This window comes from Mustela lutreola, chromosome 3, assembly GCF_030435805.1.
Source record: "Mustela lutreola isolate mMusLut2 chromosome 3, mMusLut2.pri, whole genome shotgun sequence".
NCBI classification, from domain to species: Eukaryota; Metazoa; Chordata; class Mammalia; order Carnivora; family Mustelidae; genus Mustela; species Mustela lutreola.
In genome coordinates this window covers 182,299,283-182,324,628 of record NC_081292.1, presented here as the reverse complement: position 1 = coordinate 182,324,628, position 25,346 = coordinate 182,299,283, and the positions used below count along the sequence as shown (strand labels likewise).

At 48.4% G+C, this 25,346-nt stretch overlaps 2 protein-coding genes and 1 long non-coding RNA gene across 8 annotated transcripts in view; 1 reads left to right on the top strand and 2 right to left on the bottom strand.

Annotated features, from left to right (window-relative positions):
- The window catches only part of SLC23A3 (solute carrier family 23 member 3), a 52,175-nt gene that overhangs the window by 3,551 nt on the left and 23,278 nt on the right, over positions 1-25,346 (bottom strand). The gene's annotated exons all lie outside the window — the stretch shown is intronic.
- Positions 1-25,346, bottom strand: part of NHEJ1 (non-homologous end joining factor 1) — an 80,430-nt gene that overhangs the window by 40,034 nt on the left and 15,050 nt on the right. The gene's annotated exons all lie outside the window — the stretch shown is intronic.
- On the top strand, positions 1,264-11,515 carry LOC131827439 (uncharacterized). Of its 2 annotated transcripts, XR_009352027.1 has the most exons (5): positions 1,264-1,993; positions 4,377-4,555; positions 5,353-5,463; positions 10,297-10,340; positions 10,694-11,515. It is a non-coding gene; the product is annotated as an uncharacterized LOC131827439 (long non-coding RNA). The 2 variants fall into 2 exon arrangements; XR_009352026.1 differs by lacking the exon at positions 4,377-4,555.

The following is a 25,346-nucleotide window of genomic DNA, read 5'->3' as shown; positions in this document are numbered from 1 at the left end:
AAATGGGGGGGTGGGCGCAAAGGAAAAACCCAAACCTCAGTTGAATGTTTTTCCACCACTGGAACTAAACAGCAGAACAGAAGAAGAAAAGTCCAGATGCAACCAGTTTTCAATTAGGGCCTAATTAGAAAGGAAAGTGGCAGCGCTGTTATTACAGATCTGGGGAGGAAGAAATGAAGTCAATGACTTTAGTTTGGGCTGAGCCGTCCCCTTGAAAGCTGTGATGATTAGGGGAACAGTTATTGGTGAGAGAGGTTGGAGGGGAAGCAGGGAACGGGAGAAGAGGGCCCAGGGCCGGAGGCATCGTGCCAGTCCCGAGCCAAGGCAGAGTGTCCCAAACACCCATCGATCACCCACCATCTGCAAAGCATTGCACAAAGGGCTGTAAGGAGAAACAGAGACCCTTCTAACAGACACAGCTCTAGCCTGAAGAGGCATTTAAATACCTTCCCCGCTTTAAGTACCCGCCTAGAAACACTCAGTCACTAGATATGCACGGATGCATCGTCAGAGAACATCCAACCTTGGCTCCTTTCTGGACACCAAGTCCAGTCTGACCACTCATGCGGCATCTCTCCCGGCTCCCCTCGCATGTCCAGACATGACACAGACAGAAAAAGGAGCCATCGTGAAGCACAATTCCCAAATGAAGTCTCAGCCGTCAAAGAAGCCAGCCCAGGTCTGCACCCTGGCTCGGGTGGACCGAGACCCTAGGTCAAGATGGGGACGCTCAGAACAGCTGGCAGGGCCTTTAATGCTTTCTTCATCATCCCAGCGGATTCCAGCCCATTTTCTAGGTCGAGGCCCTACTCCCTGAGAATAAGCAGAAAGGCACCAGGGATGGGCGTGCTCCTCCATGGCTATAGGAAGGAAGGGGACAGCTAGAGCCATTCCCTGTTTGCAATGAAACAAAGCAGTCTGATTGGTAGAAGCACGAAGGGCCTTCTTCCCTTGGTCTGGGGTACCTTCTCCCTTGTTGATTTAGTTCAGGCAACTTGGAGGAGGGACAGGAAGGGCTAGGGCAAACATGTCACAGCCTGCAGTGAATAGGGCCAACAGAAAGGAGAGGCAAAGAAGAGAGCTGAGGGAGAGGAAAAGAAGGGAGGCCTCCCTTCCCATCCCACAACCTGGGCTCCATCCAACACAAAGTTAATTCCTAACCTCGGCTCACCACCCTGCCCACTGCTTGCATGATTTATCCCCCTATCTGCCTGCATCGCCTTTACAAGCCTCCTCGCCCTGCACACCATTATAAAAGCTGTCTGTGCTGCTGGCTCGACCTGGCCTGGCCCGGGCTCCCGCCACAGCCACCCTTCCCCACCCCTGCAATTTACAAGCCTTCCGCCATCATGGAAATCTGAAATCCCACGAAAGAACAGTAAACATCGCAGGGAAAAGAAAATACCTAGCCAGGCCGCGCTGGACAGCAGAGTCACAAATGGACAGAGGTCTCTGAGCCAGGGATGAAGGCGTCTAGGCAACAACAGGGAGCTGGCCTTCACGCCCGAGCTCAGCTGGGTAAGAACAAAGAGATGTACACACAGATGTGCCAATCCTTCATGGGGCTTAGCCAAGCATCCCGGTGCCCTGGGAATTCCCAGGCTCGAAGACGCAGCCAGAATGTCAGAGAAACTCACAAGTAAACACAGGTGTCAGGTTTAGAGACCATGTGGAAACGTGAATGTTTTAAATAACGGAAAGAAGCTAAATATCATTTAGACCACAAATGAAGTCAGAATCAGCTTTGTCACCTTCTCGTGGGCTCCCCTGAGAGGGAGTACGGTGTAGGGGAAAGAGCAGGGGCTTGGGGTTCAGCTGAACGGCTTCGAAGGCTGGCTGCATCGCACGCATATGGGCCAGCCGCGTGACTCAGGCCAAGTCATTCTCTGAAGCTCCGGTTTGCTCTCCATCCCATGGGAAATAACAACTCTTCAGAAGGCTGTGAAGAGTAACAAGATTTACAGACAGAGGGCCTGGGCCTGGCATTCAGCAGGTATGAAAACATTGCCCTTATGATGATTTGAGGTATTAGACATCCTAAAATGGGGGACGGGGTCTATATCTTCCCTATGCAAATTTTAGTCCGAGTTAACAGGTTCCTCCTTTATTCCATGCAAACTTTCCCTTTCTAGACCGGCTTCCACCTTTTCATCTCCTGGCCAAAGTAGTCCCCTGGGGGTGTATTCTTTCCTACCCATTGTCTTAAGGACCCTTGTCCCTTTGTCTCCTTGAACTCCTATGACCCAGTTCTGCTCCTGACCCTCCTCATCGCAGTTGGCTCCTCCAGCTTCAGTCTATAAAGGTTCTTTTTTCTCTTCATTTGCCTCGAGAGAACCTGCCAGCACCCACTAGGTTCCACTCTTTTTGAGAAACGCCAGAATGCCCTATCACGGCAGTCTCAGCCAGAAGGCAGGGTCCATACCTTTCCTGACTAACGCAGGGAAGAAAGGGACACTAAAGAATTCTCCACGAGTCTCTGGGGCTCCAAAATGCCCTGCCCACGAGGTGGAGGGCTCCCCAGAGCTCTGTTATTCACTTGGGGGTAGGTAGTGGGAGATGGAAGGGGGAGGGGTGGGGGGAGGGCAGGAAGAGAAGAGAGCCTTGATTCAGGGGCCAGACTGAGTCCGCCACAGGCCAGGCTCCACTGAGGTTTCTCGGGTGAAACACGCCTCTGTGACGGCTGTGCCTGTGAAGCGGATGGAAATGCCCATAAAGCCGTATCAAACCCTCGCAGAGAAGGACAGGGATATATATAGAACCAGGAACCAAAGGGGCCACAGGGGATTCGGGCGGACAGCTCCGCCCAGCCCTTAAACCCGCCCCAGGGAAGGGGGAGGCCCAGGGAACAAGCTCAAGGAATGAAGGTTGGAGACAGCCCGGCGGGTTTAGGAAGGGAGTGGGGAAATTGGGGGCGTCAGGGACAATGCTGGGAGAGAGCTAATGGCTCAGCGGGGGGAATCAGTCAGGGTGGAGGGAACCACAGCCACTGAGCCTTCGAGTTCCAGTCTTAACCCTGCTTCCTGCCCTCGGGACATTGCCCTGCTCCTTCTCAGAACTGGGGAGCCTTGACGGGACTGGCTCGTTCATCCTCCGCTCTCCCCGCCAGCACGCCCCAGTTTAAATTCGTCCAGGGGCCAGTGTTCTCCCTTCCCTACCACCCTCTCCCCACTTCCAGTGCCCGCCCCCAACAAGAGAAACTGGGGAGGGGGACAGGCAAGCAAAAGAAATCTATCCATAAGAAGAGTGTCCTGAGACAATAAAAGTGTCCTCAGATGGGCATCTGTCCTCATTTAGGAACACGCTGACGGAAAGCAAAAAGAGGCTGACAGAATGAGGCGAGAGCCTCGGAAACCATGCTGCCTGGTAGAATCAGGCCCCAAAGGAGACACAGGGATGCCAGGGACAGAAAGCAAACGGGCTGTTCTGCCACTCTGATTGGCTGAGATCCCTCTCTGCCCACCAATCCTCTTGCCAAAGTAGGACGGTCAGAGGGACAGATCCTGGGTGGTGGGGAACTGGCAGACTTTAGCCCTTAGAGATTCCTTCCCTGAGCAATGACGAAGGTAGCCAGTCTCCCTCTCCCTGTCCCCGGGTCAAAAGACAATCCTTCTGTCTACCCATCAGGAGTCTTTCCCTGAGCCCCGGCAAGCATGACAATGTTTTGGCGCCACCTGCTGCCCGTTCCTGATGCATGCATAGTCTAGATCTTAAAACCGGATGAACCTCAAATTTACCTTGAATTCCTCCTAAGCCCTAAAGGAATAGAACCCAAGAGAAGTGCAACCATAACTTCAACCAAAGGGACCATTCTGATGTAGCACAATGGACTGGTGCCCCGCCCCTATACTGCTTCCTGGGACCGATGTCTTAGGAATCCAATAGCCAGACCCCCATCGCTGGGTGTCAGGTTGTCTTAACAGCCATTAGTCTGCGAAGTTCCTTCTCCCAGCAGCTTGCTGCTGACTTGAGAACAGTGAATACTCAATAGGCCTTATCTCTACTTAATAAATTCCCTACATTTTAAGTAACATTTTAAAATTATTTCTATATTACCCCGTTTGGGTTTTCTGGGGTTTAGGTAGACATTCTAATTTTGCACCAAGATGGCATGATCCTTTTGTCATCAAACAGCAGAATGAAAACGCTGTCACCCAACAGCAACACCTTCAGTATTCTGCACAGCGTTCTCATTCCTGGGGCCCTCACTATGGTCTGGGCAAACATGTTCATAAAGCATAAAGCTCATGGAGAAGTCGGTTCATCTCAAAAATCTAAACATTTGTTCATCCACTTAACAAATATTTCTGCAGTGCCTACTACAGACCAGGCACACATTGGAGGCGGGGGGGTGGGTAAGAAGGTTTCTGTTCTCACAGAGCTTCTACGGCAGCACCTTCTGCCTGATTGATGAAGGTCGGCTGGCGATCTCTCTCGCTCATCTCACAGAACACCTGTGTGAGCAGCGAAGATCAAAACCAAAAGTATGAGCAGACTTCGTAAAGAAACGGAATGAAGAAACGCGGAGAGGGCAGAAAAGACTGGATGTACAGAGGGGGTGAGGACTGTGTGCAGAAGAGTGGTTAATATGCTACACCTGTTGGGAGGGAAAGACGCCTGAAGAATTCTAGGAAGGGAGTTTCCAAGCTTCCCTGGTCACATTCCAGGCAGGTTTAAAAAAAAAAAAAAAGTCTTCTCTCTACTTCAACTATATCCTATTGCTATAACCCAAGTTCATTCTTTCTCACAGACTCTTGAAGGAAAAGCAGAAAAGTTCTTTACCATTCTGCATGTACCAGTTGTTCATATTTAAAAGAATGAGCTACCAATTGACTCTCCGAATTAAATAACCCCATTTTCCTTGGATACTTTTTTCCTTTTTAAGTTCTGTTTCCATTTACTATTGTCCTGCTGTTCCTCTGGGCACAAAAATCCCACGCAACTTTCAAGCACGACACCAGAATCCTAAGAGGCCAACTAGTGCTAATCTACTATGGGAGGGCAATCTCGCGCTCTCATGTCTTCTTTCAATCACAGAACCCAGGATTATGGTCATCATTTTGAATACCCAAACTTGCTAAAGACTGTATCACAGTTGAGAGCTCTTACTAGTTAAGTTTTTCAGGAAAAAAAAGAAAGAAAGAAAGAAAGAAAAGAGTCCATCTAGGAAGTAGAAGGATACTTCACAGGAAAGAAATTCTAGTAAATATGATATTGGACTAGCTAAGACATCTGACAAAAGGGAAGGGAGGCATGGTGGGTAAGCAGGGAGTCCAGGATGGGCACGGGGAGTGGCTCTATGGCTCGCTGAGGGTTATCGAGGGAGTCACAGAAAATTCTCCTTCACTTTCCTAGGTTCATGCTCCTCTCAAGAGCTCCCCACAGAGAAGGACTTCCTCCTGCATCCCCACCTCTGCATTGGGCACCCAGTTTTATTTAGCATGGGACCCTCACCTTGAGCTACAGGTACGTCCACACCTGTGTCCCCTGCTCTTCCAGGCTGTGTGGGGCCAGAATCATGTCCGTTATCACTGAGAACCTCACAGTGCTAGTCTCCTACTCCCCGCAGGGCCTTGTACAAGAACCTAAGCCCAGTGGCATTCAATAAACACTGGATAAGGATGATAACATGAACAGCCATCCAGCCCAGTGCCACTAAGTTGTCAGACCAGTTTAGGATATTGGCATGAAAACTCCTTTTTCCCTTGGCCCAGACATTTACTCTTAAGGTTTGCCTCCTCCTCAAGAGACTCCAGGAAATAGGGTTAGTTTTAAGTTCTAGAAACTCTAATCATTCCTGTTTTCTCTGAGCAAAGGGCCTAAAGGAAGACGGCAGATACCTCATGAATATTAATGAGCCTCTGCGGTCACATGAATATTAACAACACCCTGTGGCTTTCGGGAACAGCAGCCCAGCTAGAAGGCCTAATATTAACCTTGGCTAGGCCCAAAATGTGTGAAGAGCATATGCCCATAGGTCTCCATGGGGAGTAAAGAGTGCATGGCAGAGCCTAGTTTGGGGGTTGGCCCCTATGCAAACACTGGGCACAGAGGCAGTTAAGAAAGGACTAAACATTGTGCCTGCGTCCCTGGCACCGAGGGCTCTGTTAGCTGCTACCCGGGCAGAAACCCTCAGGCTTCACAGAAGTAAGGATGCAGAGACGTCCCGTGCAATGCAGAGAGGAACTGGGCGGGGGTGGGGAGGGCACTGATACAATAGCTACAATGGAGGATAAAGGGAAAGTTCAAAGTCAGTTCTCGTGGGCCAAAAATCAGAATCAAACAATAAGGTTCAATTAGGTGACAAAATGCACCATTAGCAGGTCACATGATAACAGTAAGGAAAAAAGGATGGACTGTGGTGTTTCCAGGCCCACACCTCCCACCAGACTAGTGGACACAGAGGCCAACGACTTGGGTTTAAGAAGAAAGATGTTCTAGGCCTGAAGAAGCAGGAGATGGGAGGGATCGGGTTCTTTTAGCACCTCCAGATTCTGAACCCAGGGATTCGGGAGCTCATCAGAGAATGATGACTGCTCTTAAAAGTAAATTTTATAAAAGTACCATGAACCAGAGTCAACTAAGGAAACCCATGGAGCCCTGGTCCGGTCTCAATTCAAAACCTTCTATGGCCCCTGACAAACATCATTAAAAGTAAAGGCAGGTCGAATGGCCTCCTGCACTGGTTGGAATTAATGCTAATAATAAGATCCTTGCTGTACTCACACAGCAAGACAGTCGGCTTAAAACTTGAAAAGCACCCCTTTACTCCTCTGGCCTGGTCCTACTCAAAGGCCTTCACCCCTTAGCTCTGTGTGAAAAGTGGTCCCAGCCCCCTTCGCACACCCTCCAGAGGACAGAGAGGCCTGTGGGCCCAGCCCAAGCCAAGGCGGTGAGAGGCCACACCTAGGAAGCGGGTGGGGACCGCGCACGGGAGCTGTGTTCTGTCACACAATTACCATATTATGTAGCTCTAATAAAAAGAAATACTTGAAGTTTTACTAGTGCCATATAATAAAGTATTTATAGAATCCGGGGGGTGGGGGTGGGCAGAGGTAGAGACTTGGAAGGGAAAAAGGAGGAATCGGAATTGTTAGCAGGAGCCCTGGTGAGGACAGCTCCCAGGACTCATCGCACAGGTCAACTTCGAAGTCCGCAGCCTGGAACGTCCGGCCTGCTCTCGCCAACCTAGACCAAGGCGGCCTACAGTTCACCCCCTCTCCTAACCCTCTGTCTCTGCCTTCTTCCCAGCTAACAGAGAAAGACACAAGGAAGTGGGAGGAGGAGAAGGACAGGATGGCAGAAGCCTGTAGCTGGGGACCAGAGGAAAGGGGAGACAGCTCAAAGAATGAATGGAATGTTCCATCCTGAGGCCCCACTCCTAGGTCTCAGCATCCTCCATACCTGACAGTTTTGAAACTTGAAAAAACAGGGGTTTCCATCCCTGCATGGGCCCCTCCTGCACACGGCCCACCCCACTCCCAACCACGCTCTCCACTGGCCACCGGCATGAGGGCAGCGCGCTCCACACCTTCCGTGACCACAGAGCACGCACCCACGGCTGCTCCCACACACCCCCCTCCACATGCATGGGCCCTAAAGCCACAGTGCCTTACACACACACACACACACACACACACACACACACACCATGCTCACCACAACACGCTCCTCCCCACGAGAGCTCACTGGTTGCCCGGCCTTCCCGGGCATCTTCCCAACCTGAGACACATCCTAGATAAAAACATTTTCGGAGTCTACAACCCTCTTTAACATTTCAAAATTTTCTATTACCCAGAAAATCTCCCCAAAGAAAGAGAGCAGTGAGGGCTGTGGCATTATTACAGAGGAGACTATAAACAGAACAAATATAGAGCGCTTTATTACAAGGCAGTGTGGGGCTGGTGGCTGGCTGATTACAGGGACACTCCCCAGAGCACTGTGCAGTCCCAGACCTCAATAAAGGCCAGACGAAAGCTGCTTTCAACTGAGGGGCAATTGGATCCAGGGCCCCCCCCCTCGAATCCCTTCAGATTCCAGTCCAGGATATGATACCTGCCTTGGTTGAAGATAAGAGGGAGAGCAAACACAATCTAGGAACAACCGCACTTGGCAAAGAACTGCCCGGCTATCTTCTCAAAGGCAAATACAATAAGTAGTATGGTTGGGGTTTCTTGAAATCAGCAGAGATCAAACTTCAGAGTTTTTAAAAAAGCAAGAAAAAACCCAACTACAGAAATCAAGAACAAATTGATAGATTAAAACCCAGGCATGTCAGGGACAGTGCAGAGTGAGAAGGACTAGGTTAGAAGGCCGGACGGGAAGCAGCACGGCCCGAATGGCTAAAGCAACCCTATGACGCCTAAAATCATAGAAGGAAAGAGTGGGAAATCCACAAGTCCTCTCTTCTGGGCTCTGGGCACACAGCGTCCCTTCCTGGGTGACTCACTGTGGGACCACCTTCTCCCCTGCTTCATGTGGTGAGGGCCTCTTTATAAGGAGACACACCGCGAGCCTTCTCCTCCGTCCCTGCAAGCCAGGAGAGTTGCGTCACTGACCTCCACACACACTCCCTCCCTCCTCTTTCTAGCCGGCCACCACACAAGGGATCTTGTCTTGTGGTCCCTGCGATCCTTTCATCTGGGCTCCAAACCCACTGTCACCTTGGCCCTGAATCACTCCCCAGGAGACACTGGGAAAACATTGCTGGACAAAGAGCGTCTGGGTCCCCTTATGGCTCGAATTTACTGGTCCCTGTTGGTGAGAGAACCCAGGCCATGCTCTTCCCTGCCCCAAGGCCAGGACACAGGAGTAATTTTGAACCTGGCCTTGTGGCCAGCTCTGCCTACAGACTAGGTTTCCGCTGATCTGGGCGATACCCATTCCTTCCAGCTCCCAGGAGCTGAAGAATTAGAAAGGGCTGAGAGGCAGCCTGAAATGTTCTAGCTCATCCACCTCACTGGCTCAGTGGCTGAGAAATGGCCAGAGTTGGAAGAGGGCCAGCAAGGGTCTCCCCAGGCCCCCCAGCTCTGTCCTCACCCCACTAGACAGTCCCGTTCTCAAGGCAGCCCCGAGGAAAACATTTTGGCAGCCGAAGAAGATCAGTGTTTCTCAGATCCTTCTCCAAGACTGAGGATTCCCCTCCAACTGTGTCTCAGAGACATTTCCATGTCTCACAGTCCTGACGCTTTTCCTTGCCCTGCGATGTGATGGTAATTCAGTTTGATGCTTGGCCCTGTATTTTGGCAGGGGGGCAAGGGGCAGATTAAAGAAGAGTTACAGGAGTGCTTTTTTCCTCTCTGAGTAGCCTCTCTTCTCAAATATATTTCATTAGAAATAATAGCAGGAAGAAAAGCTCTATGCTAGAAAGTAGAAGGATGAGGCTCTGGTTTCCATAGCAATTACTTGCGGGACACTGCACCTCTTAATTTCTCTGAACTAAGCCATTATACCTCTTTACCTGGAAGCAGCCCTAGTGGAGTAAAGAAAAATAATAATAATAATTATGTCGATTTGTGTCTTCTTTTTATCTGAGTAGGTGATTGACATATTTGTGTTGAATTTTTCTCAATAAAGTCTGCTCGTTTCACTTGCTAGTTAAAAGAGAATGAAATGAAACAACAAAAGCAAAATGTCTCTGCAGAATATGTAACACACCACAAAATGTACTGAGTACCCACACAAATTGGACAAGTTAAATAACACTGATAATATCTCTGCCCTTGGGGAACTTACCCCTGGGCGGGGGGGGGGGGGGGGTAGGGGGGAGCAGGGAGCCAGATAAATAATTATAATGCAGAGTGACAGGGCCTATGAGAGCAAATAAAGGGACACACAAGAAAGGCAGCTAAATTGAACTCAGAGGGCCAGGGAAAATTCCCCAGAGGAAGTGATGTCTCTGCTGAAATCCAGACAAGGAACAGGAGTTATCCAGGTGAAAAGGTCGGCTGGTGGTGGCAGGGACTTCCCAGAGGGAACACCATGTGCCAAGGACTAGAGATAAGACAGAGAATAAAGGGCTCTGGGAACTGACAGCAGGGATCTGTGCCTCGAGTGTAGACTTAGGAAGGAGGGTAGAGGGTAGAAGTGTGGATGAGGAGGGAGTGTGGCCTAGCAGAAGAGTGGGAGATGAAGCTGGGGGAGGTAAATAGAGACCAGATCATAAAGGGCCTTAATGGTTTTATTAAGGAGGTTGGACTTTATCCTAAGGTCAAGAGGGAGCCACCGAGGAGTTTTAAGCAGGGACACGTGATGAGATTTAATCAGCAGCTTCTACCTGGTTTCTTTTCCTGATTACAGATCCCTGGGGTGAGTGGGGTGTTAAAAAGAGAAGAGGCACAGAGGTGAGTCTGGGCTTACTTCTCTTCCTTCTGTCCTTCAGCAAGGATGGAACCTAGCAGGTTCCCACTCCCCCCCTCCCGGAAATTCTCCAGTCCTTTAAATTCCTGGCTTACTTTCCAAACAGTCCTCTCTCTCAGTGCCCTATTGCTCTTTCTGGCAAAGACAAACCTTTCACTGCGTGGCCAGTCCCCTCCACCCCGCTGTCCTCCAGCCCTGGGCTGTGAGCCCCCATTCTCCAACTAGGCCTGTCAAGTGACCCTGCCAATATCCCACGGTTCTAATCCAAGGCCCAGCCCTTATCTCTTACTTGAATTCCACCAACTCTGCCAATATTTACTTTTCTCCTCAATCCTAGATCTCTCAACCTCTGGAAACAATTTGGTGGCCTCCTAACAGAAGACTAAGATAATGCTGACCAAACACATGATCGATCTGTATAAGAAAGACCTCATATCTAGACGAAAATGACGGACTGGTAATTGAACCCTACGGAAAACATCCCCTCCTTTTCTTTCTTTACCTCAGTAAGTCATCTAGAGCTGCCACTGAAGACTTAGAATCACCACCCTGCAGGAAAATCATCCAGGCTGTTAATTTCGCCTCTTGGCTATACCATTTAGCATGAAAATCACCGAACCTTGGCACCAGGAAAGAAACTTCTAATCAGTCAGTTCGAACTTCCACCCAAGCACTGGAGCTCCCTGGCATGACCTGGCAACTGAGATCAGATTGTTCCTTACTGCCTGAAATTTCCTTGAGAATTCCTTTTTCCAGGTTCACCTGGTGGCTCCGACAGTCGGGCGTTAGACTCTCAGTTTCGGCTCAGGTTGGGATCACACAGTTGTGGGACGCAGCCCTGCACTGGGCTCTGCGCTCAGCGTGGAATCTGCTGGAGATTCTCTCTCCCTCTGCCTCTGCCCCTCTTCCTGCTCATACTCTCTCTCTCTCTTACTCAAAATAAATAAATAAAATCTTTTTAAAAAATTCTATTCCTCCCCACGAACAGGTTCAGGACCTCTATGTCCCTTAAGAAATAACTCCAACTCACTGGGCCTTACAGTTCTAGAACATTGCTATTCAAAGTGTGGTCGGCAAACTGGGGCTGCTCCATATACTCTATGCAGCTAGCCCATGATGAGGGAAGTGTGGAAATTGAATAAAATAAGCATTTACAAACTCTCGTTGCAATTTGACATCACCGTGACATCTGGACACTTGGCCAATAAGACTGCTCTCAATGAACAGGGCACAGAATGGTCCATGTACTGTTGAACTTGTCACATCGGTCATGCACAGTAAGACCATGTGCCAGATTACTCTGAGACGCACTGTTCTAGAAGGTTCCATGGGAAGAGCAGAGGGTGGGTTTGGGGACAGGAGGCTACCTCTTCCTTCTTTCCCCCTTTCTGGGTACAATAGGGTGTGAATCCGCTGCCTCGGAGGAGGAACAGGAAGCTTCCCCCGCTAAGCCGCTGGCTGCATGGGGTGAAGAGGAGGGCAGGAGTTGGCGGCCAGGTTATCAGGCAGTAACAAACTCAGCATCCAAGCACGCGACTTCCAGCAATGCAAGGAGTTTCCTTTGTTTTGGGAAAACAAGAACTGCAAGAAGCCTCTCCTTGACACGTTCTTGCCTGGCTTCGGGAGGAGCCCAACCGGCCCTCACACACAAACAAGACAGTCCTGGCCAGCGACAGACAAGCCGGTACCCTGACCACAACCCCTGTTTGCTTTTCCTTTTCCACCACTTCCTCAGCTGGAGGGCCACTGTGGGGCCATAGGTAGCTGCCAGCCTAGGTCACCATTCAAGAACGTCACCCCCAATGACCCAATACCTACTCCACGCGACACTCTGACACCCTCTCCACAGCCTACTCTCTCTCCCCTCGGGTGGTACCTCGGGTCTGAGACCACGGGCTCCTGGCCCTTCCCTAGAGTTACAGATAAAGCCAGAAGCCTCAGAGCACCATTCTGACAGAGGCCATGGGATGCTCTAGCAAACTATGCTGTTTTAACTCTAAAACCGAGAAGATCGGCGTCAAGTGCTCCCAAACAACGACACTTGAGGCTTCCACAGAATATTCTAAACAAGTATTTTTGTATTACTTGAACAGAGTTGATTATATTAGATCCTCAGCTTCCAGAACCCTGTTATCACCAAGACCAAGATCTACATAAAACAATGTATCTCTTTACGCAAGATGTTGTCAAAACTGAATTTCTTTTTTTTTTTTTTTTTTTTTTTTTTTTTTTTAAGATTTTATTTATTTATTTGTCAGAGATAGAGCGCGAGCGAAAGCGAGCACAGGCAGACAGAGTGGAAGGCAGAGTCAGAGGGAGAAGCAGGCTCCCCATGGAGCAAGGAGCCCGATGTGGGACTCGATCCCAGGACGCTGGGATCATGACCTGAGCCGAAGGCAGCGGCTTAACCCACTGAGCCACTCAGGCGCCCAAAACTGAATTTCTAAGTAGCTACCAAGGGAGCCTTGGACCAAAGAGGGAAAAAACCCAACAACACTTGGGAGCCTCCCTCCTGGGGTTTTCTAAACGGAGTCAGGTTGTCAACCTCCCAGATTCACGTGGATGTGCCTTTTAAGACCAGCGACTTCAGGACAGTTTCTCTGAAATCAGGGAGAAATCGGGCTAAGCAGGTTCCACTCAGACATTAAATCACAATCTAAAAATCAAGAGCCTTGGGGTCCAGAAACCCTTCTCCCTTTCTGGTTAATCAAGGGTGGCTCTCTTTACCCTGATGGCCCGGGTACCCAAGTTTCTATGAAGACTTATTTGTCCAGGAAGGGGAGGGGGACTCCCCCCCACTCCAGGCCCCCTTCACACCAAAGAAGGAGGAAACAGAATAAGCAAAATAAAATTCATAAAGCGAAGCAGTAATTATGGTGTGGTCAACAAGAGGCTGTCCTCAGGCCCATCATTATGTGGCTAAATTTAACGCCCCGCGCGGCCAGGGGAGCCGTGCGCCCCGGGCACCGTGTGTCCACACAGACGCCAGCTCTGCCACCTTCGCCCGCTCGACAGCCGCCAGGGCTGCCAGAAAGCAGGTCACAGTTTTTTTTATAGTCTGTTTACCAAGATGCTGTTTTTACTGCCGAGGTTTCTCTCATTTTATCTCTTTTTTCCCTTTTCCCCAAACAGACTGGCCTGTATTTTCTGTCCTGGCTCTTTTTTTTTTTTTTTTCCTTCTTTTTTTTCTTTCTCCCTCTCTCAGTACTATTTTCAGAACTCTAATTTTATATGGTATGTCCCTTTTTTTTTTTTTTTTTTTTTTGGTAAATATTTGCCATGACTAAGCCAGGCACATCCAGTTTAAAAGGCTCCGTCCCACAAAACATCGGGTCTTTAATGATATGCATCTCATTAGTTTGCCCCATGAAAGGGGGTATAGAAAAAAAAAAAGGCAACTTACAGACTCTCTCACTTTTTACATCGAGAGAGACCTATATTTATATACGAGGACACACAGTGAAAACGGACATTCTGAGCCTTGATATGGGGCTGGTACAAGGGTCACTTGATTCGGGCTTTGAGGCCTGAAAGAGGAACGGCTGCAGGAGAGACAGGTTACTGGTCTGAATCCCACTGCTGGCTGATCCAAGTGGGTCTGACTGGGTCGGTGTAGCTAGAACCAATCCTTGGGACCATGAGCAATGAGGGCTCTCTAGACCCAGTAAGCAGAACTCCGGGAAGTCTTCTGACACTCAGTTTCCTAAAATGGGTGTGAGGAAATGAAGAGCACAAAAGGGGCCGACCCGTCTCTTGTCCACTGGCGGATGGAGTCAAGTAAACTATAAACTATGAGAGTGCGGACAGAGACCCCCTCCAAGACAGAACTTCCACACCTCCACTCACCACCCAAAGGGCTTCTCCAGCTGGGCAAAGCCCGAAAATTGATGGCAGGTTTTCTTAGTATTCGTGTTAGGTTCAACGAAAGGGGTTGTAGGGCCCTTGTAGGGCACTGAACAAAAGGCAGGACCTCCAGTAAGCCCTACCTGAGTACTTACTTGACTGCTTCTAACCCAGCTTGATCCTCTAAGATGGTTAGAGAAGGCCCCGCTATCCAATGTCAGGGGTGTTACACAGACAGGTATATGGACTGGAGAGCCCCCGAGTAGCGGTTCAAGCAGCATCTCAGAGGAAGTCTGTACTTTGTACGGGTTACCAAAGGTCTGGAGTCCCCAGCGCAGTTTCCATTAGTCCAGTTAGGGATAAATGACAAATGCTAACTAAAGCATTTGTTAATGCTTTAGTTAAGGGTTAAGCCTCTGATTTCAGCTCAGGTCATGATCTCTGGGTCCTGGGATCAAGCCCCGCATCGGGCTCTCTGCTCAGCTGAGAGCCTACTTCCCCCTCCCTCTCTCTGCCTGCCTCTCTGCCTACCTGTGATCTCTGTCAAATAAATAAATAAAATCTTTAAAAAAATAAAATTAAATAAAATCACAGGACACCGCTTTAGAAATTAAAATGCTGGTGTATTGGGTTATAAGGCTGGGGCTGTATCAGTGATGAAGAATAAAAGGCAGAGAAAATAGCAAATGACTTTATGGGAGAGTTCTTATATACTGTGGAGAAAACTAGACATTCATCCCTGTCCTACTACATCACTGCTTTGGCACCGTGCTAGGTACATTGATAAATGGACACTCTTTCATTCTCATTTTTTAATTCTATACCACTCTTCCCCTCTGCTAGTACATCTCCTCCTCAGACCTCATGAAATAATTACACAACAGTTCTTCTCGAATGGCTTACAAGAGCCTAGAGGTGTGCAAGACCAAAGGTTGGAAGAAAGCGATGTGGAGGAAGAGAGAAGGCCATCCTCAGGGCAGAGCTCTCTAGCCATGGACCCAGTTTTCCATCTCTTGCGTAAGTGGAATCTCCGTAACGCTCACAAACGGGTCCCAGTCTTGCCTACTGCCCACCTAAAGTTCCAAGTGCGGCTGTGTAGCATGTGGCAAGGCTATGGGGCATGATGGAGTGACACTGGACCAGAAGGTCAGAGCCCTGGGTCCTGGTGTCAAGATCTACCACTGTCAGTCTACTAGAGAGTTCTTTTGTCTTTGTGGGGCCTAATCTCCTCAAAAGCCCAACAAAAAGGTTCAATATATTCTTAGATTGATAAAGTCCCTTCCAGCTCCTCAAATCCCATGGCCCTAATCTTCTCTACATATATCTGAGATGCCACAATTGCCTTCATTGAGGGACTCACCTCAGCCCTTGTCAAGACTTGTAACTGAGTCTCATAAGCACTATATTTACAAACAGGAGGACAGGTCGCTTCTGTAGATAGCTAATCTCATCTGTTTCCTATTGATTCTCATTTACCTCAATATCAGAGCTTAGCCCAAAACTGGGGGGAGATGGGGGAGAGTACTCTGCTGGGAGTATTGAGGTGTCCCTCCTTTGGTATCCACTAAATTGCACAACTTCCCTCTGTTCTTCCCCCCTGCTGCTGAGGCTGGGCAAACTGAATGCTAAGACCATTGTCAGTTATTCCTTCTTTAGACCAAGGGGTACCGCCATCCTGTCTCAAAGCTCCGCCCCATTCCTAGCTTCACCCATACCAAACTGGAAGGGGTTCTGTGGGGTCAAAGATTCTCCATTGTATGGCCTCAGAGCTGCTCAGGCTTCCAGGGTAGGAGTAACAGAAAGCAAGGAGCTTTTCAAGGATTCCCTCAAACCACCACACATAGGAAGAGCCTCTCAGATTGTGTAATTGAATAAAACACCTAGCTCGGCAGACACACAAAATTCTTTCACACTCTGAGCTCAAGATTCGCCTCTTCCAGAAGTACCTCTTCCAAACTAGCCTGCTACGGAGCCCAGAGCCCATCCAAATCAATCTATTTCTTCTCCCTCTGTGCTAACACAGAGTTTGTGTATTTGGAAAATCCTTTGCATATATGTAAGTTTCAGTGGTCTGATCTCCCCCAAAAGTCCATCTTTCCAGGGCAGAAACCATGTTTTTACTTTCCAGCATGATTCCACAACATTTAATATTCTCAATGGTGCTTAAAACGTCCCATCCACATAGAGTTTAAACTTCTAAGTACAAAATCAAATACAGTGAAGATCTCCCATACAGAATGGGGGAAAAAATTCTTCCTGAGACTTTCTGGCAATTTCTCCCTTGATGATCCCCTTATGGCAGATAATAAGGATGCCTGTGAATCCTGACGTCTTGTTCTGCACACATCAGACAGCTAATGTGCTCATCTGTAGGACTCAGTCTCTCACTTTTCAGTGTGACTCACTGTCCAAAAGAAAGGGAAGGCCATAATAAGAGAACAGAGATAAAGCTAAAGTTATGAAGCCGACACATCAGGAAAACTTAAAGGTAAATCATTTGATACCTTTGTCTTCCCTCTTTGTTTCTATAACCAGAGACAACATTTACCAATGTGAGAGAATCTTCCAAAGCCAAGGCCTTTAAGCTATAACCACTGGTTACTGTGTACTTCCTGCCTACAAGGTACTGCTATGATAAGTGAGGGAGAAAAGACACAAAGTGACATGGGAGCTCAGAAGAGGCAAAGAACATGGCTGATACTTGTACTTGTCAGTTTCAGCTGATACTTCTACTTGTCAGTTTCGCTACTTCCATCCTTAACAGAAAAGTCACAAAAGTCACAGGACCATCCAATTCTCTGTTTAAGTCAGTAGAACTAAATGTCCTTGGGAAGGACTTTAAAATTCTTAACTGAAAAGGCTACGTCTCCTGGGGAAAGAGGATGGAAACAGGCAGAAATCAAGTCATCTGCTTCTAAACATCACCCATGCCTTCCCACCATCTACAACTCTCAGAGGAAGGATTATTTCTCCCCCCCGCCACCCGGACATGCAGCTCCGCAGCTCCCTGTTTTCACATGGTTGTCTCTTCACTAGCTTAAGTCTGTCCCTTTCCAGTGGCTTCTCCTTTGCTTTCAGACACACATGCATCTTTTCATCTTCAGAAGGGGCTTTGCTCAAGCCACCGGTAGCTCAGCAGCTGGCTGTCACTGCCTTTTCATCGTGCAGCTTCTCTGGGTGAGAGTTCTAGACTCATTGTCTTCATTGCCTTATCAATTGATTCTCTGGCTGCCTGCAAATTTGCAGATGCTGTCCAAGATCACAGATGGCCTATGGTCTTTCTTCGGACGGACAGGCACCCATCCTCTTTCCCACATGTGGCATTGTGGGTCACCTCCAGGTGGCGGGAAGAACATGGGACTTGAGTAAACAACTAGGAGCAAATCGGGTGAGCTGACCTGAAACAAACTACTTAGCCCTTGAGCCCCTGCTTCTTTATCTTTAAAATGAGAATAAGACCACCAACCTCATAGGTTTGCTGTAAGGATTAAAAGTTATAAGTTAGATGAAGCACCCAGCCACTGTGTCTGGCACATGCACAGATATGCGCGATTAACCATCTGTTCCCTTTTCTTGGTTAATTTCTACTCTGTTCAGATTCTCCTCCTATCTGCTTGCACTTCCTTCACTGGCTCCTATGACTCCTTCCAATGAGAATTGTTCCCCAAATCTCATCCACTGGACTTTTGTTCTTTTCTCTGTGCTCTTCCCAGCCAAAAAAAAAAAAAAAAAAGAAAGAAAGGTCCATTCTTGTAATTTCAAATATTTCTCCTCTGCAGCAGAGTTCCAGATCTCTCCATTTCTATAGGTTTTCTCAACCAAAGCTTCAACACTACTGTGTCATCACTTCCCAGAGCACTGCCACTTGTAGGTCCTATAATCAATTTAAATCCAAAATGTATGGGAAAAAGACTTTCATCTTATATTTTTAAACAAACTCAGATTATATAGAAGCCATCTTTATATATAGAGAGAGAGAGACTAGAGCACTGTTTAATCATCATAATGAAATGAATGGACTTTTATGAAACCCTTCCTCTACCAGGGGAAGAAGAGAGAGACTCAACTATGTGGATCTCGCAAAAATGCTCCAGAAGTAGTAGAAGCTTACAGTTCAGGCCGAAGGAGGCTAGATGTTTGCCAGAAATAAGATCTCAGTCATCACTGCCTCACAGCTCAATTCTGAACTAAGCAGATTTCTCAAACTGGAAATGAGAATGAAACCAAATGAGAGACTAATAGTGGATTCAGTGGAGCTAAGCAAACAAATAAAAACCAGCTTTCATTTCAGGAGTTGGAAACTTCCTTTCAATGAAGTAAACTATACAAGCCCCCAGAACAGTGTCTGGTAAGCTGTGCTAGCCTGTCGGGATCTAGATACAGGGTGCATACGCAATCCAGTTTTCCACAGACCCCTACAAATCTCTGTTGTCTTACACCCAGACCACATATCTACATTGTACGTCTGTCTGTCCCCTGGAGGCATCTGTGTGAGTAACACTTGATTTTGAGGCTTTTAGGATATGAGAATTGGGAAGCTGATCAAGTCCTTCACTATCAGGACTCCCAGAATCAGAAATCTATCTCTTGGCTATGAGTAATTTTATCCCATTTGTATTTTTTTTAAAGATTTTATTTATTTATTTGACAGAGAGAGAAATCACAAGTAGACAGAGAGGTAGGTAGAGAGAGAGGGGGAAGCAGGCTCTCCGCTGAGCAAAAAGCCCGATGCGGGGCTCAATCCCAGGACCCTGGGATCATGACCTGAGCCCAAGGCAGAGGCTTAACCCACTGAGCCACCCAGGCGCCCCTCCCATTTGTATTTTTATATTGATTTCCTTTTTGTTTGCCTCAGGTTTTTGATAAGTTTTCTTTTGAAAGTATAAGCCCCTATAATACCCTATAACAGGAAAATCAATAAGGAGGCCTTTTAATATATTCTGGGGCCAAAAAGAAAAGAGGTGGTAGCCACGGGTAGTGGGGTTCAATGGTGCCTACAAGAACCACACTGAAAAAACCCCAAAAGGGAGGCAAAATTCCCAAGAAATGTAGCTGAGAAATACATGCAGCCATCCCTTCCTCCCTGGAGATCTTCATTCCAGAGCTCAAATACTGGTGGATTTGTGCTTTAAATAAGGAAAACCATTCCTTTGTATGCCCAAGATTAGATTTAATTGAGCCCCACCCATGGTTTTCCTAGTCTGTCAATAGGACCACTATTCTTCTGCTCACATAGGCATACCACCGACAGCCTAATCTTCCCAAAGATCGCTTTCATATGTCAATTCTCCAGCCAAAACTTTCCACGGCTTCCCACTATCTACAACAGTAATTAATAACTGCAAGAAGGAAGACCCCAGCTCCTTCTTGGGAGATGAGCCTGTTTGAGAGTCACAGCATGTAATGATAGATATTCATAACTGCACTGAAAATAGCAAATAAATGGATTCCCAGTGGGGAAAAAAAGCTGAAATACATTTACCTTCAGAATACACTACCAAACTTCCAGCCCAGCATTTAAAGCCCCCAAATAAACTAGCCTCGAGTTCTTATCTTGCTAACCTATTTTCTGCTAATCCTCACCCATTCATTATGACTTACACCCTTCACCCATGTGTTTCCCAGCTAAATGCCTTCCACCTATTTCCCTAGCAAAACCCCAAACCAACATGAAAGTCCAGATCAAGTCCTGCCTTTTGCAGGGAGTTTTTCCAATGACTCCACAACTATGGCCCTTACTATCATTCATCAAGCACAGCGAGCTCTGGTGATTGTATTATCGCCCCGTGTATGTCCACAGAACCAGGCACCGGACACACGTCCAATGCTGAATCCCGGAAGAATGAATTCACTGCAATTTTCTCTAGACAGGAGAACGGATGTACATGATGAAAGACAGGGCAGTCTCACGCCCCGAGACTTACACTGCTTTACAATGCCCATGAGGGATACTGAAGAAACATACACCAAGTCCTGTATCTTCTTCGACATACTGAATACCAGGCTTGGGCAGCCCTGCTAACTGTGGAGGAAGAGCCCAGGGAGAGGAAAGAGTGAGGAAAGAGGAAACTTACTAACTTGCTTTTGGCTGTATGACTAATGTTCTTTCCAGGATTTTGGTAGGCTCTCCTTCTTTTGGTTTTTGAGATATCTAATTTCTTTCCTGGGTCTAAAAGAGAGGCTTTGGGGGCTCTCAGGAATAAAAAATTCAAGGTTTGGGGCACCTGGGTGGCTCAGTGGGTTAAGCCTCTGCCTTCAGCTCAGGTCATGATCTCAGGGTCTGGAATCGAGCCCCGCATGGGGCTCTTTGCTCATCAGGGAGCCTGCTTCCCTTCCACCACTGCCTGCCTCTCTGGCTACTTGTGATCTCTCTCTCTGTGTCAAATAAATAAATAATATCTTTAAATTTAAAAAAAGACTCAAGGCTTATAGTTCATCCCCAAATTGGGACTATCTCCCAGTAAACAGGCAGCTAGGAGAATGGCAATCTGACATTCTCTCCTTAGGCAATTCTCTCCTTAGGTTACTCATCTAGTTGCCCCAGGGCTATCTGGGTCTTAGGCTACCAACAGGTGATGAATTCACAGCCTATTTGTAAGATCTGGAAAATAAAGAGAAGAAGGAAGTTAAGATGGCCTCATCCACTCAACAAGTATTTACTGAGTGCCTACTGTGTGCAGAGGCACTGTTCTATGCACTTTAGATAAACCAGGGCACAAAATACCCATCCTTGGCCTTGCTCACCTGCATGTTCTAACAGTGGGGGAAGATACCATGAACGATGAATGTAAGGAAATAAGGAAATTTTCCTATATGTTGGAAGATGAGTGCTACGGAAAAAATTACACGTAGAGCCGTGTGCTGAGGGGCAAGGATGTGGCTTACAGTTTTAAACAGGATAGTCACTGTAAACTCCATTGTGAAGGTGACATTGGAACAAAACCACATACTGTATTTTAGACACATCTCTCCTTAAGAAGTAGAGCTTAGTTAACCTCCCCTTTGAGTGTGGCCGGAACTTGGTGCTTCACTTCCAACGGAAAGATTACAGCAAGAGGGTGAGGTGCTGTGACTCCTGGGATTAGGTTATAAAAAGGCTGTCATTTCCATTTTGGTCTTGGGCTGTCTCTGGGATCTTCTGCTCCAGAGGAGGCCAGGACCATGTCATGGGAGCAGCCCTGTGACAGGGCAATGGCACCTCCAGCCAACAGCCATATGAGAGAGCCTGGAAGTCATTTCTCCGCCCCTCCCAGCCAGCATCTTGACTACAACTTCACGAGAGACCCGGAACCCAAATCACCTCGCAAAGCTGCTTGCAAATTCCTGGCCCTCCACAACCGTTTGTTGTTTTAAACCATGCCGTTTGGGAGTAATTGGTTATAAAGCAATAGAGAACTAATCCAGAAATAAAGGAAGTGAGGGAGTTGGCCACACAGGTGTCTGAAGAAAGAACATTCCAGGCCGAGGAAACAGGAAGCAGAAAGAACCAAAGGCAGGTGGTGTTAGAGAGCTAGAAAACCAGCAAGCAGCCCCTGAGGGTGCAGGGAAGAAAAGGAAGAAGAAAGCAGTAGATGAGAGCAGGAGGGTAATGAGGTCCAGATCCCGTAGGGCTTTGTAGGCCACCGTAAGGCCTTTGGGTTTTACTGGAGAAGTGTAATGTGAAGCCAATGAAGGAGGTTGAGCAGGGGAGTATCACGATGCGACCTGTGTTTTATTAAGATTGCTCTGTGGGTAATGGGCCAGAAAGGGGTGTAGGGAGCAGCAGGGACATCAGTAAAGACACTATTGCAATGAAGCAAGAAAGAGACAGCTGTGGCTCAGACCAGAATGGCAGCAGCAGAGTTGAAATTATGGGTGTACTCTGAAGGCAGAGCAAACAGGATTTCCTGATGGGCCAGATGCGGGGTGTGAGAGAAAGACAGAAGTCAAGGATGACTCCAAGGTCTGAGGCCCTGGCAAGTGAAAGGGTGATGTTTCCACCAGATGAAAGGGGAGAAGGTTGTTGGAACAGCAAATTTGGGGGGTAAGATTAGAAGTTCAGGTTTGGGGGCGCCTGGGTGGCTCAGTGGGTTAAGCCTCTGCCTTTGGCTCAGGTCATGGTCCCTGGGTCCTGGGATCAGGCCCCGCATTGGGCTCTCTGCTGAGTGGGGGAGCCTGCTTCCCCCTCTCTCTCTGCCTGCCTTTCCGCCTACTTGTGATCTCTGTCTGTTAAATAAATAAATAAATAAAAATTAAAAAAAAAAAAAAAGAAGAAGAAGAAGAAGAAGTTCAGGTTTGGACATGCTGAGTTTGAGATTCTATTGGACTTCCATGTGGAAATGTTGCGCAGGCAGTCCAGAGTTTGGGGGCGAGGTCTAAGAATAGAGATTAAATCCGGGATTCGCCGACAAGGCGGAAGTGAAAGCCAGGGGACTCCCTGAGATCACTCAAGTGAAAAAAGATAAGAGCACCGAGGACGGAATCCTGGGGCACTCCCACATTAAGAGGTAAGGGAGGGGTGCCCGGCTGCCTCAGTCAAAGGAGCATGGGACTCTTGATCCTGGGGTGTCAGGGCTGTGAGTTCAGCCCTGTGTTGGGTGTAGAGATTACTTAAAAAAAAAAAAAAAAAGGTAAGGGAGAAGAAGAACCAGCAAGAGATTCTGAGAAGGAGCAAACCAATGAAGTAGGGAAAAAAGCAGAAGAGATTCATAATATGGAAGCCACGTTAAGAAAACATTGAGGAGGGGCGCCCGGGTGGCTCAGTGGGTTAAAGCCTCTGCCTTTGGCTCGGGTCATGATCTCAGGGTCCTGGAATCGAGCCCCGCATCGGGCTCTCTGCTCAGTAGGGAGCCTGCTTCCCTCTCCCTCTCTCTGCCTGACTCTCCGCCTACTTGTGATCTCTGTCTGTCAAATAAATTAAAAAAAAAAAAAAAAAAGAAAGAAAACATTGAGGAGAAGGAAGTCACAAGCTTTACGAAGGAAAAACCTAAATGAGGGTAGATGGGCCAACTCAGTTTTCCCGCCTCCCTATCCGTCCTTTTCATTTCCATATCCTCGCTTATGCCAAACGCTATGGCAGAGGTCTGTACTGGAGGCTTTGGGAACAGCAGGAGAGTATGCCAGCGCCTGAAAGAAGAGGGCTGAGGAAAGGAAAAATGCTCATGGAAAACTCACGAGAGGGATGAAGTCTGTGCAGTCAGGAAAGTTGAGTAGGGGTCTGTCTCGAGCACAAGAGGGAAGAGAAGTCCAGGCAAACTGGTCAAGGGACGTATGGGCATCAAGACTTCCGTGTGCCAGAGTGGCCACGAATCAGGCTGCAGAGGGCAAGGGGACCAAAGCATGAACGACCTTGTGTGCCATGCCAGGAGGTGGAACCACTGAATGACCAAGCAATCGGCTTGCAGTTTCTGTTTCAAAGACACCACTCTGCTGTAATACAGACTCGACTGGAAGAGGAGTAAGGACTGACCGTGTGACAAGTCAGGAGGCTGCTGGAAGGGCAGACCAGAACCAGAAAATGTTGTGGGCCGGGGGCTGGGGGGGATAGCTGCTACTCTTAGCAATGGATGCCAGAAGAGAGGAGAGCAGATTCAAGAGACAGCTGACGAGTTAGGCTTTGGAAATCAGGACAAAGAGAAAAGTAGGTACCTCCCAAGTTCCCAGCTTCGAAAGCTGAATGGATACGGGTATGATTCCCCAAGATAAGGAATGCCGGAAGAGAATTTGATCTCTTCTGAGGTGTAGGGAGGTGTAGGGGGTCTATTTTGGACATGGATAGGGTGCTACAATGTGGAATATCCAAGTAGAAGTCAAATAAAAGTGCAGAAAGAAATGTGGGCTGCCTAATGAAGATAGAAAATTGGCCCTCGGTGGCATACGAGTGACAGTTCCAAGAGAGATCTGGATGAGACGACCCAGAGAGAGAAGAGCGAGGCGAGAAGGACACAGTCTTGAGTGACACTAACATTGAAGTGGCAGGTGAAGCGTGGGACGCCAGCTGAGGAAACCGAGCAGAAGCTGTCCTCCATGGATGAAATCAACCAGAAGGCAATCTCCAGGTTAAATGACTCCTCCTCTTTCCCCAGGCAGCTTTGATAAAACCCCTAGCTTTCTAAGAGCAGTAAAGAATATCTTCCCAACTAGAAGTATCTGCCTGAGCACCATTTAGGATGCTCAGCAAATCAGTGTCCACCATAGGTACATAACTGTAAGTACACGGTAAAAATTCGTGAAGGTATTACACTGAACAGATTAAATGGCACGCCGCAATGGGAGTGTCGGGCGGACCCAATACTTTCCTCTGAAGACAGGGACGGAGAGGATCTCGCTGTGAAGTGCCCACCCCAACCCCCGCCCCTTAAAGAAGCCAACTTCATGCAACTGCTCAGGTTTTGGTGTCAAGGGCTGATTCCTGGCCAGAGGTTGCCAGCTGCAGAGGGCGGGGCTCTATTTTGGGCTGCCTGCTGTCCCTGAGCCTGGCCGCGTCTGGTTTGAGCAGCACGCAGCCCCAGTGACTCACACACCCAGGCCAACCGCCTGTGGCTCAGTGGCATGGCCTCGGAATGCCAGCCTCAGGCCAGATCCCTCCTCACCCCATTACACTGGGATAAATAAATAAAGAGCCCGCCAGCAGCCGCACAGCCTGATGGCAACCAGATGGAGAGGGGGAGGCAGGGACAGGGCTGGGGGAAGGAACTCCCTCCAGTGGACCAGAGTGAGAGAAGGCCACACCAGCCTCATCCTCCTAAACTTTGCTCACGCAGTTCCTGGGCCATGTAGGAATCATTCCCGAATCCTTGACTCATCTCCCACTCTGAACAGTGCCTCCCAGCCCCCAGTCCTAGGAGATGCTCTCTGTGGGGATCTTCCCTCTATGAAGAGCACACCAGCAGCCACTCCTCGCAGCTGACCCAAAGAACACTGCCAGGACGCCCCCTCCAGTCAGGCCACCATCGATGGGCCCCCTTGGGCTCCCTGGAAATGCGAAATCCAAGGCTAGGGGGGCAGGGGAGGAAAAACAAAAGAACCAAATATGAAGACATAACCCCTGGTCAACCCTTAAATATTTTTGCTGGCCCTAGTATCCTAGAATCCTCCCTGTCCTACTGCCCTCTGCGCCCGATCTCTATGGCCTCTCTCTTAGAACCAGGAAAAACAGACCCCAGCAC